Genomic DNA, 14,882 nt, shown 5'->3' with positions numbered 1-14,882 from the left:
TCAAGGAATTGCCATGTCATTGTGGCCTAATCTCCAGCAATGCCTTTAGCCAACGAATCAGTAAAGCAATCCAATAGTAACTTCTGCTCTAGATGGTCCTTAAAGATTTTAGAGATATGGGAGTTAAAATTTCACCTGATTTTTCTAAAGTGAGAATGTTGAAGGTAGTCTACTTTCACTGAATTTTAGGATTAAGCCTTCCAAGGTGGCATAACCTCTTTTTATCTCTGTTGGTTGCATTAACTCCCTTCAGGTTTTACCAGTAATTGTTCTAACCTGGTATAGGAGAGAATTGGACCATATCTGTGCTTCATTTATCTTGCAAGGCAACAAAACCCAGGATCCGTCAATTCTAAAGAAAGAAGGACAATGGAGGATTCAGCTTCCCTAGCTAGTAATTGCAGGAGTCGGCAGATGTGGCAAGGCACATTTAAGAAGTTGTACGTCAAAGAAACACAAGATAACACCATCATCCCTATGGTAAAACATGCATGCTTTATTCTTTTCACTAGTTTTTGTTGTTGTTGTGTTGTGGACACAGTACAAGGAGTATCTCATTATCCGTTTATACCTGCATTCCTCACTGTCCAGCCTACAGGTTTACAGAATGGTGGTAATGTTCAGAAACCATATGTCTGTTCTGATTTTTCCTTCAGTGCTCTATTGCCATAGATTAATCAATTCTGCTAGTGATTATTAGCCCCAATAATTCTATGTTTTGATGACTAATTTATTTTCTTAATCTTGGCACAGGTGTCTTGTCAGTATATTGGATGTTGTTAGCAAGATGAGCACTCTGTTGGTAAAGTTCTCTCAAGCTGTTGTTGAATTAACCAGTTCCCGTCTTCTCCACCATGACAGAAGCTCCCTCTTTGTTGGTGAATATTATGCAAAGTGCCTAATTAGACTTGATTCTGCACATGACATCAATAATCACATGTACAGCCAGGTACATCTTGGCAGGTGTCAATGTAGAGAATGTCATGTATTTTTGGGTGGGGTTTTTTTTGCCAATCCCAATGTAACTCTCTTGTACTTATTCCCTTAAATCAGAGGTGGACAAACTACGGCCCACGGGACCATCCTGCCCGGCCCTTGAGCTCCCAGCTGGGGAGGCTAGCCGCTGGCCCCTCCCCTGCAGTACACCCTCTCCCGCAGCCTCAGCTTGCTGTGCCGCCAGCGCTTTGGGCGGCAGGGCTGCGAGCTCCTGGCAGGCAGCACGACTGCGAGAGACGCTAGCCTGCCCCAGTGCTCTAGACTGCGTGGCGGTGTGGCTGGCTCTGGCCGGGCGGCGCAGCTGCTAGTCCTGGTGCTCTGAGCAGCATGGTAAGGGGGCAGGGAGCGGGGAGTTGGATAAGGGGTAGGGGGCCTCAGGATACAAGGAGCAGGGCACGGTTGGATAAGCGTGGGAGTCCCGGGGGGCCTGTCAGGGAGCAGGGGTGTGGATAGGGGTTGGGACAGGGAGGGGCTGGATTGGGGGTGAGGTCCCTGGGGGGCGGTTAGGGGTGGGGTCTGGGGACAAGGAGAAGGGGGGTTTGCATGGGTTGGGGATTCTGAGGGGGGCAGTCAGGGGGCAGGAAGTGGGAGGAGGCAGATAGGGGGCGGAGGCCAGGCTGTTTGGGGAGGCACAGCCATCCCTACCTGTCCCTCCATACAGTTTTGGAACCCTGATGTGGCCCTCGGGCCAAAAAGTTTGCCCACCTTTGCCTTAAATAGAAGATCTCTGTGTACATGAAATATATTGTGTACATGAAATTCACAACAGATCCCTAAGTCTTGACACCTCTTAGAGAACAGTACTTATCTTCATGCCTCAGAACCTAAACTACTTATTGTGGCATCTCTACTATCATTTAGTACATCACATAGCTCAGTGGTTTGAGCATTGGCCTGCTAAACCCAGGGTTATGAGTTCAATCCTTCAGGGGGCCACTTAGGGATCTGTGGCAAAAATCAGTACTTGGTCCTGCTAGTGAAGGCGGGGGCTGGACTCAGTGACCTTTCAAGGTCCCTTCTAGTTCTAGGAGATTGGTATATCTCCAATTGTTACTTACTTGTTACTAATCATATTTAGTATATTGTACGTGAGTGAGAATATTTGTAAAGGTCTTTTTGAACTGCTGTCTAACTGCATTAATTTGCAAGGTGGTACTATGTTGTGAACAATTTGGATAAAGAGAGTGTGGTTTTGGTTTCTGTTTTTTCATATCCCCTATATTGTATTTTAGATTGTTCATGAACCTTTCCATAGAGGAAATAAAATGTCCAGCTAAGGATTGAGTGGAATGCATCATTATACAATAAACCCCTTTAGCCTGTATTTTGGTGAATACAGAAGCATAATTTAAACAAACCCTGTGCTTTCCAGCCACTGAGATTCAAGAGATAATGGCATGCATCATCCGGTTGTTTCACCTCAAGACACTTGCTCTTAAATGGGCTGTATTAGTAGGGTTTGTCACAAAACATCAAACTCAGCCTCCTGGCCGATTCTTTCTGCCACTGTGCAAGAAAAGAATCCATGAGGTATTTTAGTGCATTCCTCAAAGGAAACTGCTAAAGTAAAGGAGCCACTTACAGTTCTAGTCTAGCTGAGAGAAAAGACAAGGCTGCATATATAACTTCCCCTGCTGTGTGTAGCTCCAAGGCAGGTCACTTGCTGCTAATGTGTGTCACACAGCAATCATTTAGATTGTGTCTGCCTCATTTACAGCACTAAAGTAGCTTTATCAGCTGGTTTGCTGTGCTTTCTAGGATCCCTTGCTTAATTTCAGTGTATCCCTCCTTAGCAAGAAACCAAGAGTTTGTTTATCTCTTAAAATAAAATGTATTAATATTTTTCTTTTCTAGTTTATTTTGGTATCATTTATACTGTGTAAGCAATTTTGATTTACTAGTACATGGGGAGTAGGTGATGTGTTGGTTTTATCACTATTATATTGGTGACTTTTTAAAATTATTTTTAAAATAAGTAATTTACTGCTTGTACGCAGTGTTGTTGTAGCCATGTCCAACCCGGGACAGAGGGTAGGTGAGGTAATATCTTTTATTGGACCTACTTCTGTTAGTGAGGGCTTGTCTACACTGGCAATTTACAGCGCGGCAACTTTCTCACTCAAGGGGGTGAACTCCCCCCCAAGCGCAGCAAGTTTCAGCGCTGTAAAGCGCCAGCGTAGATAGCGCCCCAGCGCTGGGAGCCGCATCCCTTGTTGAGGTGGTTTTTCCCAGCGCTGCGCTGCCACCACACAAGCCACGTTAAAGCTCTGCCAGTGTAGACTAGCCCTGAGAGAAAAGCTTTCGAGCTACACAGAGCTCTTCTTCAGGTCTCAGAAACTCGCTCAGATACCATTCAAAGTGAAGTGGCCCGTTAACACCCTTGCAGACATATCTCCACTGCTACAATGATCAACACCTCCCACAACACACCTTTCTAGATCCATGGGTCCTACACATGCCTATCATAACCTGCGGTGTACCTCATCTGAAGCTATAATTGCCTTTATAACAATTATGTGGGTGAAACCAGACAATCACTATGCTCTCAAATGAACTCACACAGGAAAATAAGAGAAAAACACCCTATCAGCTGTGGGTGAACACTGTTCACAAAGCGATTGCTTTATATCTGACCTATCAGTCCTCGTCCTCAAAGGAAATCTGCACAACACTTTCAGAAGATGAACCTGGGAGCTTAAAATCATAACTTTGCTAGACACTAAAAATCATGGTCTTAATAAAGATACTGGTTTTATGGCTTATTACAACAATCTGTAAGCCACTATCCCCCCTTTTTGTCCTATGACTGCAGGGGTGTTAATGGGCCACTTCACCTTGAATGATCCCTTAGCTCAACACATATTGTATCTGTTCAATTTTGTATTTAGCTTTGACACTCACACTAGCTTTCCCAGACCTGAAGAGCGTTGTGTAGTTTGAAAGGTTGTCTGTCTCTCTCTCCAACAGAAGTTGGTCCAATCAAAGATATTAATTCACTCGTCTCTCTAATTTATTGCTTGTTCTCTAAGGCCACGTCTACACTACCACTTATGTCGCCAAAACTTATGTCACTCAGGGGTGTGAAAAAACACACACAAACCCCAACCAACATAAGTTTAGCTGGCATAAGCGTTGGTGTAGACAGCACTATGTTGGTGGGAGAGCTTCTCCCGTTGACAGCTACCACCGCTTGTTGAGGGTGGTTTAATTATGTTGACGGGAGAGCTCTCTTGTTGGCATAGAGCAGCTACACAGTTGTGTAAGTACAGCTGTACCACTGGAAGGTCTCTGGTATAGACATAACCTAAGGGTTTTTTATTTTTAAGTCACTGGGCCAAGTTTTGCTTATAGTTGTTGAAGTCAATGACATTGCATGTATGTGACCAAGAGCAGAAGTAAACCCACTGTCATTGATTCTACCCTCAAGCTTTCACTAAAGCCCTGTTTACTTTGGCAAAATTAGTACCTTTTATCTCAGTAACTGCCAGTCATGGTGACACTGCAATTGGACTAGCAGCAGTATAAGCACTAATGTTGTAGATTAGGCCAAGACATTTCTACACCGGGTCATGAAAACATGATCGCCTGAGCAGGTTTAGACCGACATAGATGTAGAACACTTACACTGTTGCTATAACCAGAGGAGCTGCTCTTGTGGAGAATTACAGGTCTGATTTTTGCTAGTGTAGATAAGGCCTTAAAGGCTAATCAAATACAGTAGTAAGCTATTATCAGATTCTAGTAGTTTGCAAAACTTTTACCTATACTATTGTTTTACCCCAGAGGGCACAAAACTGTTGTGTAATGATGACTTGGCAATAAAAATAGTGGGGCTTTCTTTCTTTCTTTCTTTCTTTCTTTCTTTCTTTCAATAAACCTTTAGATCTCCTCCTGTACCCCTGCCCCAGCCCAGAGCCCTTTCCTGCACCCAAACTCCCTCCCAGAGCTTGCACTCCTCATCCTCTCCTGCACCCCAACCCCATGTCCCAGGATCAGCCCAGAGCCTCCTCCCAAACTCCAAACCCCTCAGCCTCAACCCTGAGCCCACACCGCACTGGGTAGGGGACAGCAAGTGACAGAGGGATGGAGTAAGATGGGCGGGGCCTCAGTGAAGGGGCGGGATGAGGGCAGGGCCTCAGTGAAGGGGCGGAGCAAAAGGTATGTGGGTTTGCATGATTAAACAGTTGGCAACCCTAACACAGAAAGGGGTGTGTGTAACACATGCTATTCCATTCCTAAATGTTAGTGTTTAATTAAGTTGTCCTATAAACTGCTGTCATCTTGGGAAGAAATTGTTTTAATTATTTTCACAAATACATTCAGCATCAGATTTTGAGAGATTACATTAAGAAATAATTCTATTCAAGTGCACTGCACTATCAATAAAAGGCTCTGTGATAAAGCTCCTTCTGCTATACAGCCACAGTACTCTGACTTCTAATATTTATATCAACAACATCCCCTCATCCTAATTGAGTGGCTCCCTTGACAAGAAGAAAGGCTCATCTGATTATCGTGTCTATCTGCTCTATTTTTAAGGTAGCAAACCACTACGTGGTGACATATTGTGGTCTTTCATAATCTAATTTGATTGATAGAGTCCAAAAGTTTTTATGAATAGAAATATAAGAATGATAAAGATACTGTATTTTCCAACCTGTTGCACAACCAAGATGATTAGCACATTTATTTTAATTTGTCAAGAAAATCCAGAATACTTTGATGAATAAAATAATAAATGTTCCAAAATATATATAAAATAGCTATGTCTATCTGGTCACCTGTGGTTAACTTTTTTAAAGCTGCTTCTTAGGTAACTAGAAGTGCTAGTCCCCTAACACACTAAGAGTCCTCTGAATATGGTCCAAAGGCTACAGAGTGTTTTGCAATATATTAGACCTACCCAGATATTGGTCCATATTGTGAAGGCCTTCGGCGAAACAGAAGCTAGACTTCACCTCTGCTTCCCCTTCCCCCATTACACTTAACAAGAAAAAAATATTTTTGTATGATCACAGAAGGCATTATGGAAACTCCAGTGACAGCTCCATAGCTATAGAAGATATCCTCTCATCTATTTTTATTCTTCATCTTCATTCTAGTCTTTATTCTCCTTCACGGGTCATGTTTTTCACCCAGCATTATTGACATATATTGTCAGTCTGAACACCATCTCGATGTAGTTTTTCACTGAATATTTTTATTTCTGATCATTTTATCTCATGTGAAAGCAGACTATGAATGGCATATCTCTGTACTGTAGTCACATCAATTTGTGATGGGCAGCCATTTGGATATTCCTAGTGTCCGTTCTGCTCTTTACGTTCAGACAATGCACATTAATAGTGTCTTGCTTGCCTGCCATCATGCCCGTCTGTTGGGTTGATTCTATGCCCATTTACAGGTCAGTCAGATTAGAGCATAAGCGCCAAGGGAATGTGAGTTTAGAAGGGGAGCCTGCATAACACTGCTGGCAGAATTTCTTCAGCAAGAACCCCACATGCCTCTGCTAACACTTATGTACCAAGAAAAGGCTACAATAAGCAGAAGAAAGGAAGTCATGGAGTTTTGGGGTAACCCATGTAACATTTAAAAGAAGCTGGGTGTCTGCTTGAGAAATCCATTCCAAAAGGCATGTACGATAAGGTTACTCTGTATGGAGAAAAGCCCATAGCACAAGCACCAGGGTGAATCTCTATGTATGTGTTTTGCTTTAGTTTGATCACTTGCTTACTTGGGAGCCCAACTATTATGTCAGTTAATGTTCTTTCTGAGCATGCTCCTTTAATTCAGGATAACAGGCTTTGGATCTGTGCCCATTTATACCAGTGGAGGATCTGGCTCATTGTCATAATTTTGGGCTATCCTCTATATTTAAGTATCAGAAGAAAAGTGACTTCATGCTGGCTGGTGGGAGTTTGTCAAAATAGAAGCCAAGAGCCAGAGAAATAGTGCACTGCAGCCTAACACTTTCACATGCTCTGTACTCACAATTCTCCAAGAAGTCAATGGGAATTGAGGATGTTCAGCATCTTGCTGAAGGTGCTCATGACCTTGAAAAAATTTCAAAAGTGCCAAAGTGACTTAGGAGCCCAAGTCCCATTTTCAAAAGTGACTTAAGTAATTATGCATCTAAATCTCATTGAAAATCAATGGGCTTAGGTTGTGTTCTTCTTGGCTCATACGTTATCTCTAATAATAAAAACTCTGCAACTAGAATTGAGTTGAAATCATCTATTTTATGATGCACAGCCCAGAAAAGAACCCAGGTCACTCGTATAGTTGTTCTACAGTATTCACAGAGGTACAAAGTAGTGACATGCTTATTTTTGTCACTAAATGGAGCAAAAATGACCTGGAATACATTATGAGCCTGATCTACTGAGTATAAAGGTACCATAACTGCACTATAATGATAAGGGATAGTGCTTATATGGTGGAGAAATGAACCAGATGAGAGAGAGAGCAGTTAGGGATAAAGGAGAAAAACAGAATGAGAGAGTGAATGAGGGAGATTAAGAGTTGGGAGAGAAGTTAGAAGTCTGTAGTAAGAGCGAACCCTCCGGATCTGAGACGGTGGTGAATGAGAAGAGGCAGCTGAAGGTGGGGGGATATGTGGATGGGAAAATGAATAGTGAGAGAAGAACTCCATCTGAATCACATCAGTTTTACTCCTTGAAGAAACTCCCAGAGAGCATTTGAGGAGAACAGAAGGCAGAGGAAATTTGCTAGGTACTGGAGGCACAGGAGCTGATCAGGAAGATGAAGTAGAATTATTTTGGAAGGAAAAGGGCAGTGTTAAACAAAGAGAAAATGTATAAGCGCTCGGCAACATGGAGCAGAATTGAAAAAGTGGATGGCAGCAGAAAGCCACTGCTAGCTGGAGTTAGTGGGGATGACAAAGAAGGCAAGGGTTGGAGTTGAAGATGGAGACTATGGAGTCTGCAGAGCATATAGAGAAAAGAAGGGGGCTAGGAGTTATAGAAATATCACACAGGGGGATGGATTGGAAATCAAGGAAGAATGATGAGCAGATATATGCAGTGTTGTAGACAGGTTGGTTCCAGGATATTAGAGAGACAAGGTGGGTGAGGTAATATCTTTGATTGGATCAACTTCTATTGGTGAGAGAAATTAGGTTTTGAGATACGCAGAACTTTTCTTGAGGTCTGGGAAATGTATATTTAGCTGTGATACTCTGAGTACATTTCCCAGACCTGAAGAAGATCTCTGTGTAGCTTGAAAGCTCGTCTCTCTCACAATAGAAGTTGGTTCAATTAAAGATATTAGCTCACCCACTTTGAGCAGATGGTCAGGGGGTAATGAGCTGAGCTAAAAGGAGATGAGACAGCTATCAGAAAGCAGGTACTCAGAGACTGAGAGAGCAGAAACTGAGCAGTGGTTGGTGAATACCAGTCAAGAGAATAACCATAGAATGAATGAAGAAGGTGGCTCAGAGCTGGCGGTAAGCTGAGGTCAGGAAATAAGACAGTGGTGTCAGATGGGTCATCAGCACTGAAGCTGGAGTCACCTAGGGTAAAGGTAGGGGACTGAGACAGGAGGAAGAGGCTAGACATCAAAGTCTAGGAAGGGGGAGGATGAAGATCAAGGAGGATGTCAGATGATAGAAACATGAAGGGATAGCAGAGTTGATGGTGTAGACACTGAAGAAAGAAAAGGTGTTGGGAAAGGTGGAAAGCAAAAGGAGAAGAAGAAGAGGTGCCTAAAATCATCACCACAGTTTTCAGGGCAGGGAACATAAATGCACCGAATTTGAAGCTGCCCTGTAATAATTTATGAATGTTGTATGTTGTCCTGATTATTGGGATGTTGATTGTACAAATATACTGGGCTAAAAACTCAATAGAGGGTTGTCTGAACTCAATAGACGGCCAGCAGAAAGGAGAAGATGGCTCGAGATAGCCCTCTATCAACTGACACTTAAGAGTCATGAAGGGCAATGCCAGAACCATTGGCTGTGAGGACTGTCTGGATCTCCTGCTGAGCCTACAGGGCTGGTTTGATAAGGAGGGTCAAAGTCCATGAACACAGAGAAAAAAAGAACTGTTTCAGGGTTTAAAGAGGCACACTAGACTTAAGGCTGGTGTACACTGGGAACTTACATCAGCATAGCTGTGTCTCTTAGGGGTGTGAAAAATCCACACATAGTTATACCAACGTAACCCCTGTGTAGACAGTACTAGGTGGATGGAAGAATCATTGCATAGACCTAGCTACTGCCTCTCGGGGAGGTGAATTACCTATGCTGATGGGAGAACCTCTCCTGTTGTCATAGGTGTTGTCTACACTTAAGCACTACAGCTTGTTGTAGCAGTGTGGCTGTAGTGTTTCAAGTGTAGATAAGCACTAGGATACAGGACCCAACTGGATTGTCTGGAGAATCTGGGTCTGTCTAGGTCAAAGGATGATACAGCTTTAGGTAAAATAGACATACATGTAGGAAGTTTGTTATTTTAAAATCTTTTTTTTCCTAACTAAAAAAATAAACAATTCCTTTTGTTTTACCAAGTCTCTGTTCACTGGATACCACTGACCACAGACTCCCAAAAGGAAGCACCAGAGGTGGCCAAATTTAATTGGACCAGCAGGGTACGTGGTTTGCACTCTGCATGATGTAGCCTAGGGCTTCCGGTCAAGGAGTGAGAGAACCAGGGCTGCCCAGAGGATTCAGGGGGCCCCGGGGCAAAGCAATTTTGGGGGCCCCTTCCATTAAAAAAAAGTTGCAATACTATAGAATACTATATTCTCATGGGGGTCTCTGCGCGGCCTGGGGCAAATTGCCCCACTTGCCCCTCCCACCCCCCCAGGTGGCCCTGGAGAGAACTGTAAAATCCCACAGCAGGATAGGTCAGGTTAGGCCAGCATTTCTCAAATGCAGCCACTGTGGCCGCATGCGGCCAGCAGGGGCTTTTCTTGTGGCCACAGCCTGAGACTGAGACTGACTAGCCAGCAATTTTTTTTTTAAAAGCAACAAAACAAAAGAAACAACAAGAAAAAAAGACAAGAACCATGCAAAGCACCTTATTTGTGTGTCTGTTCTGTTTAGGTCCAGTAAAGAATAGCAATAACTGTACATTATTTTTATTATTGAGTCTGCAAAAAAAAAACAAAAAACCCCAAAAACCTACATAAATTACGGTGCACATGTATATGTGCATATTTATTTATTTTTCCTAAAGTTAACTAAGTATTTTAGGGAAAATGTCAGTGTGGCCACCAGTAAGAGGCCACCAAAATTTTTGTTGTGAGAACCCTTGGGTTAGCAGGGCCGGCTCCAGGCACTAGCTTATCAAGCAGGTGCTTGGGGTGGCAACTCCGGAGTGGGGCGGCACTTTCAGGTATTTGAGGGCAATTCGACGGAGGGTCCCTCACTCCTGCTCGGAGCAAAGGACCTCCCACTGAATTGCCGCAGATCGCGATCACGGCTTTTTTTTTTTTTTTTTCTGCTTGGGGCGGCAAAACCCCTGGCGCTAGCCTTGTGGGTTAGGCACAGGGCCTAACTCTTGAGGACGTGCATTTAGAGAGACCGGAAGGGGACAGAGGTGCAGGTAGCCCTGTAACTGTGATAGAGTGAGAAAGATCACTGAAGGAGAGAAAAGCAAGAGAAGTGGAGTTGAAGGGAGAGATACAAGTGTTGTGAAAGTGAAGACGTGAAGGATTGTGGACTGACATGAACTTCTTAGCAATGAACTATCAGAGATAACAGGTGAAAGAAAGGAAGGTGTGTGTGTGTGTGTTGCGGGCAAACGGGATGAGATGGTAGGAATACAACTAACAAGAGTAGAGCCCATGGGTCAGGAAAGAAGGTGGAGAAAGGAGCAAGAGGTAGTTGAAAAAGTGAGCATAAAGGATGGACTGGGACAGATGTCACCAGAGACTAAGGCTACGTCTGTACTACCCGCCTGGGTCGGCGGGTAGCGTTTGACTTCTCGGAGTTCGATATATCGCGTCTCATCTAGACACGATATATCGAACTCCGAACGCGCTCCCGTCGACTCCAGAACTCCACCGCCGTGAACGGCGGTGGCGGAGTCGACAGGGGAGCCGCGGACTTCGATCCTGCGGTGTCTGGATGGGTGAGTAGTTCGAACTAAGGTAGTTCGAGTTCAGCTACGCTATTCGCGTAGCTGAACTTGCGTACCTTAGTTCAACCCCAACCCCCAACCCCCCCCAGTGTAGACCAGGCCTAAGAGAAGGAAACAGAGCTGAGATCAGGAGGGACAGATAATGTTGGTGTTCAATTGGCGGAATGAAAGGAGGAGTAGAATAAGTGCATGAAAAAGAGGAGAAAGGGAGTAGGGAATGGAAGAATTAAAGGGGTTGGGGAGAGAAAAGGAATGGGAAGGAGAACCAAGCAAAGAAAAAGAAAGGCCAAGAGCCAGGGCGCAACTATTCTGGAACAAAGCATTAGTGAGGAGTTGAGGGATAGTTGGGACAATGTTGCAAAATAGCAGAGAAATCAAAACGAAAGTGCAAAAAAGGGTAGAATGTTGAAATTGTCTCCTGCAATACAGGAAATGGCAGGCAGTTCAGAGACAAGGGGAAGAGAAGGGAAAGTTCATAGCTAATGCCACCAATATTAAAATACAAGCAGGCTGGTTTGTGGAGTCTTCCTTGTCATTAGTACAGTCATGGTGCATTGTGGCAGGGTGAGAGGGCAAGATAATACCCACCCTCCCCTTTGAGGTCTTGCTGCAGGAAAGACAGGTGAGCAAGTGAGATTTAAGATCCTGGTCTTGGTATCTGTATGACCAGCCCTTGTCATTTTCTCTAAAAGGTATATCTTCGTTGTCTGTTGTTTTCCCTAGGGTGACACAAGTAGTGCTCCTAATTGTTAGTTATTGGCACAGTCTTATATAATACTATGGCTACTATTTGCTTAGTAAAAGAGAAAATAATGAGCAGCTGATAGATAGAAGGTTTATAAAATCAACAACAAAACAACTCTCCCGCAAGAAAACACCCAAAAGTGTGTGTATGTATTTCTGAGGAAATCAGATCGTTTCTGGCACCTGGGTGAGGCCACCCTAGGAAGGGTGTCTTAAGTGTCTTTCCCAGCAACAAATGATCAATTTGCTAAATAAATTCTTATATTTCGCAAAGTATTTATAGTCCAATGAAAGGCAGGAAAAAAGGGAGAACAATGAAAGTTTATACTGCAAATACTTATTTCTATTGTTGTAGTCATACTTTGTGCTAACATGTCCCAGAGAATATCAAAGTCCAGAGATTAACAAAAAATAGTGTTGATAGTCAAGTGAACAGTTACTAAGCACAATATTTTAGTGTCAGTGTGCCACAGTTCAGGGGACAAAGTAGCAATCAATGAAAACAGCCTTTTAAATATGAAAGCCTAATTCCTCTTCTTGTACACTCCACACACATTTTTTCCAGCAGTTTATCTGCTGCTTTCTGGTCCCAGAAAATGTATGTTTTTTTCTTATTAAAGATTATTCAGAGTTTAGCAGGGAATAACAGATGTGCTTCCACTTCCAAACAGATTTTACCTCAATTTCGGAAATGGAGCTGAGCACAATTATCTGTCTATGCTTTTCATCCAACACTTGTTCAGCAGCAATTCAGCTGTGCCCATTACCACCAGGTTGTTTTTCTACTTTAAACCTGTGTAACGGCATGCGGGTGGTTGTATCTTTTGCTCTTTGCACAGCAAATGTAAAATATATCCTACACTCGCCCTTGAAAGGTCCAGTGCTGCTGTCGTCTTCTTTCAGCCAACAACATGTGATTGACAGTCTACCAGCTATGACAAGGCATTCTGGAGGATGTCGTTCCAAGAGAGATCGTGGGACTTGTAGACTACAGCAAGGCATGATGTCCCCGTGTTCTGGGTTTGGATCTTTGATTTAATGTAGTTAAAATATTTACAGAATCCCATGGTGGCAGAGAATTCTCTATGGTCAACTCATTGAGGTGGCTCATGCGCATTGTTTATCCAGTCAAGTTCATGGGATATATTACATGATATATATTGAAATGAAAAACATTTACATGCTCCTGATACAGTAGTTTGTATAATGATTCAATAGGGCTAACTCTTTCTACTCTGGGCCAGTTTGCACTCCATTTTCATTCTCTTCTAGCATGTGTACCACAAACATGAATATCTGTCCTAGTACATTCTTATAGGACTGCATTGACCTGGTGAAGCAACAGGTTTGAACATTTACTGGGGAATTCATCCCTATACTGCTGCTGAGCCTCATGCATGGAGTTGCATTGGGGATGGCCTGTGCCTCCCCTATTGTAGAATGCTGGCCCCTGACCGAAATGACAACCCTGAGAACTGCCCATTCTTGAGCTCCAGCTGCAATGACTTCTATGGGCCTCTCTGCTCTGGGGGAATAGCCAGGTCATAGGCATGACCTGGATATGATTCTTCCTTCTCACAAAGGGCTCCTACAGGAGGTGGTGAAGAGCTGGCTATACCTGCTGTGCTGCTGATGTAGGTGGATACTTCTCGTGAGTGGAGTTTTATAATGTGGCCGTAAGGCAACAGTAAATTTCCCCTGGAGTACACTCTCTCTTCAAAAATGAAATCAGGTTCTCATAAGTGTCTGAGGTAATACTGTGATGGACCAGAAAGATTACAATTTGACAGTATTCATAAATTGGCTTTATTTGCAAAGGTGCCATTTACACTGTGATAAACTTATTTCCCCCCTCATGTTTGTAGACTGGGTCTCTTGAGAAGCTTACACAATACCTCTGTGAATGAGGTAATTGCATATGAGGCAAGGACTTAGAGACTAATTCTAAGGAACAATATGTGCCACTCTGCACAAAAAAAGAAACTCTCCAAACATTGTGCAACCTATTACTTAAAAAAACCTCCAACAGTCCTGTATTTAGGGAAGTTACCAGGGACTTTATTGACTCAAGTAATGGCTTTCACAAATAACAAAGAAAACAGTACCTATTCTGGGGAGTTTCCAGTCTAGGTGACAGACAGGATGTAACAGGTGGACAAAACAGACGGATGGGGGAGTGGGTGGGAGGTATGGTAACAAAATGAACTGAGTTGATCAGAGGCATGGAAGTCTCAGCACTATCTGGCAGGTGTGAGAGGGGAATATGTCCACTGTAGATATCTGACAAGTTCTATCACAGAACTAAATTTTGTGTGGATAGCTATGGACATCATGTAGAACATCAGAACGGTGCTGGTTTTGCACAATTGTACTAACCTACAGGAATCCCAGATACGAGGGAAACACTTCTGTATATAAAGCAGCAGCAGCAATAAGATAAAAATAAAGATAAATGTATAAGCCCCATCATTATTATCAGCACGGAGTTTGTGAAATACTGGGAAACTCTAGGTATTCCTGCTAAAGGAATACAAGTACTTTTGTTTTTGAATGGCATCTTCTGGCACTCTAAAGACCTCTTACTTACACTGACAAGGGGGGTGCAGCAATATCTTTTATTGGACCAACTTCTGTTGGTCAGAGAGAGACTTTTCAAGCTTACACAGAGCTCTTCTTCAGGTCCGTGTAAGCTCAAAAGCTTTTGTGTCTCACCAACAGAAGTTGGTCCAATAAAATATTACCTCACCTACCTGGTCTCTCTAATATCCTGGGACCAACACGGCTACAACAACACTGCATCTTACTTATACACACATGAAGTGGCATTACTAGTTTTGTGTTTGGCAATCAAAGGAAATGTTTTCAAAGTGTTACTTTTTGTTTGCAATTCCATTTTGCAAAATCACTCAGGAATTCTCCTTGGTGCAAAGGCAATCATTTGAAAACATTTCAGGAAAAAATTACAGGAAGAAAGGCATCTACTTATTCTTGTGGTTCTCACTTTCTCCATCATTTCTCTTGCTCTTTCTTTGCCTA

Source organism: Mauremys reevesii, linkage group 1 (genome assembly GCF_016161935.1).
Source record: "Mauremys reevesii isolate NIE-2019 linkage group 1, ASM1616193v1, whole genome shotgun sequence".
NCBI lineage: Eukaryota > Metazoa > Chordata > Testudines > Geoemydidae > Mauremys > Mauremys reevesii.
This window is presented reverse-complemented; position numbering follows the sequence as displayed.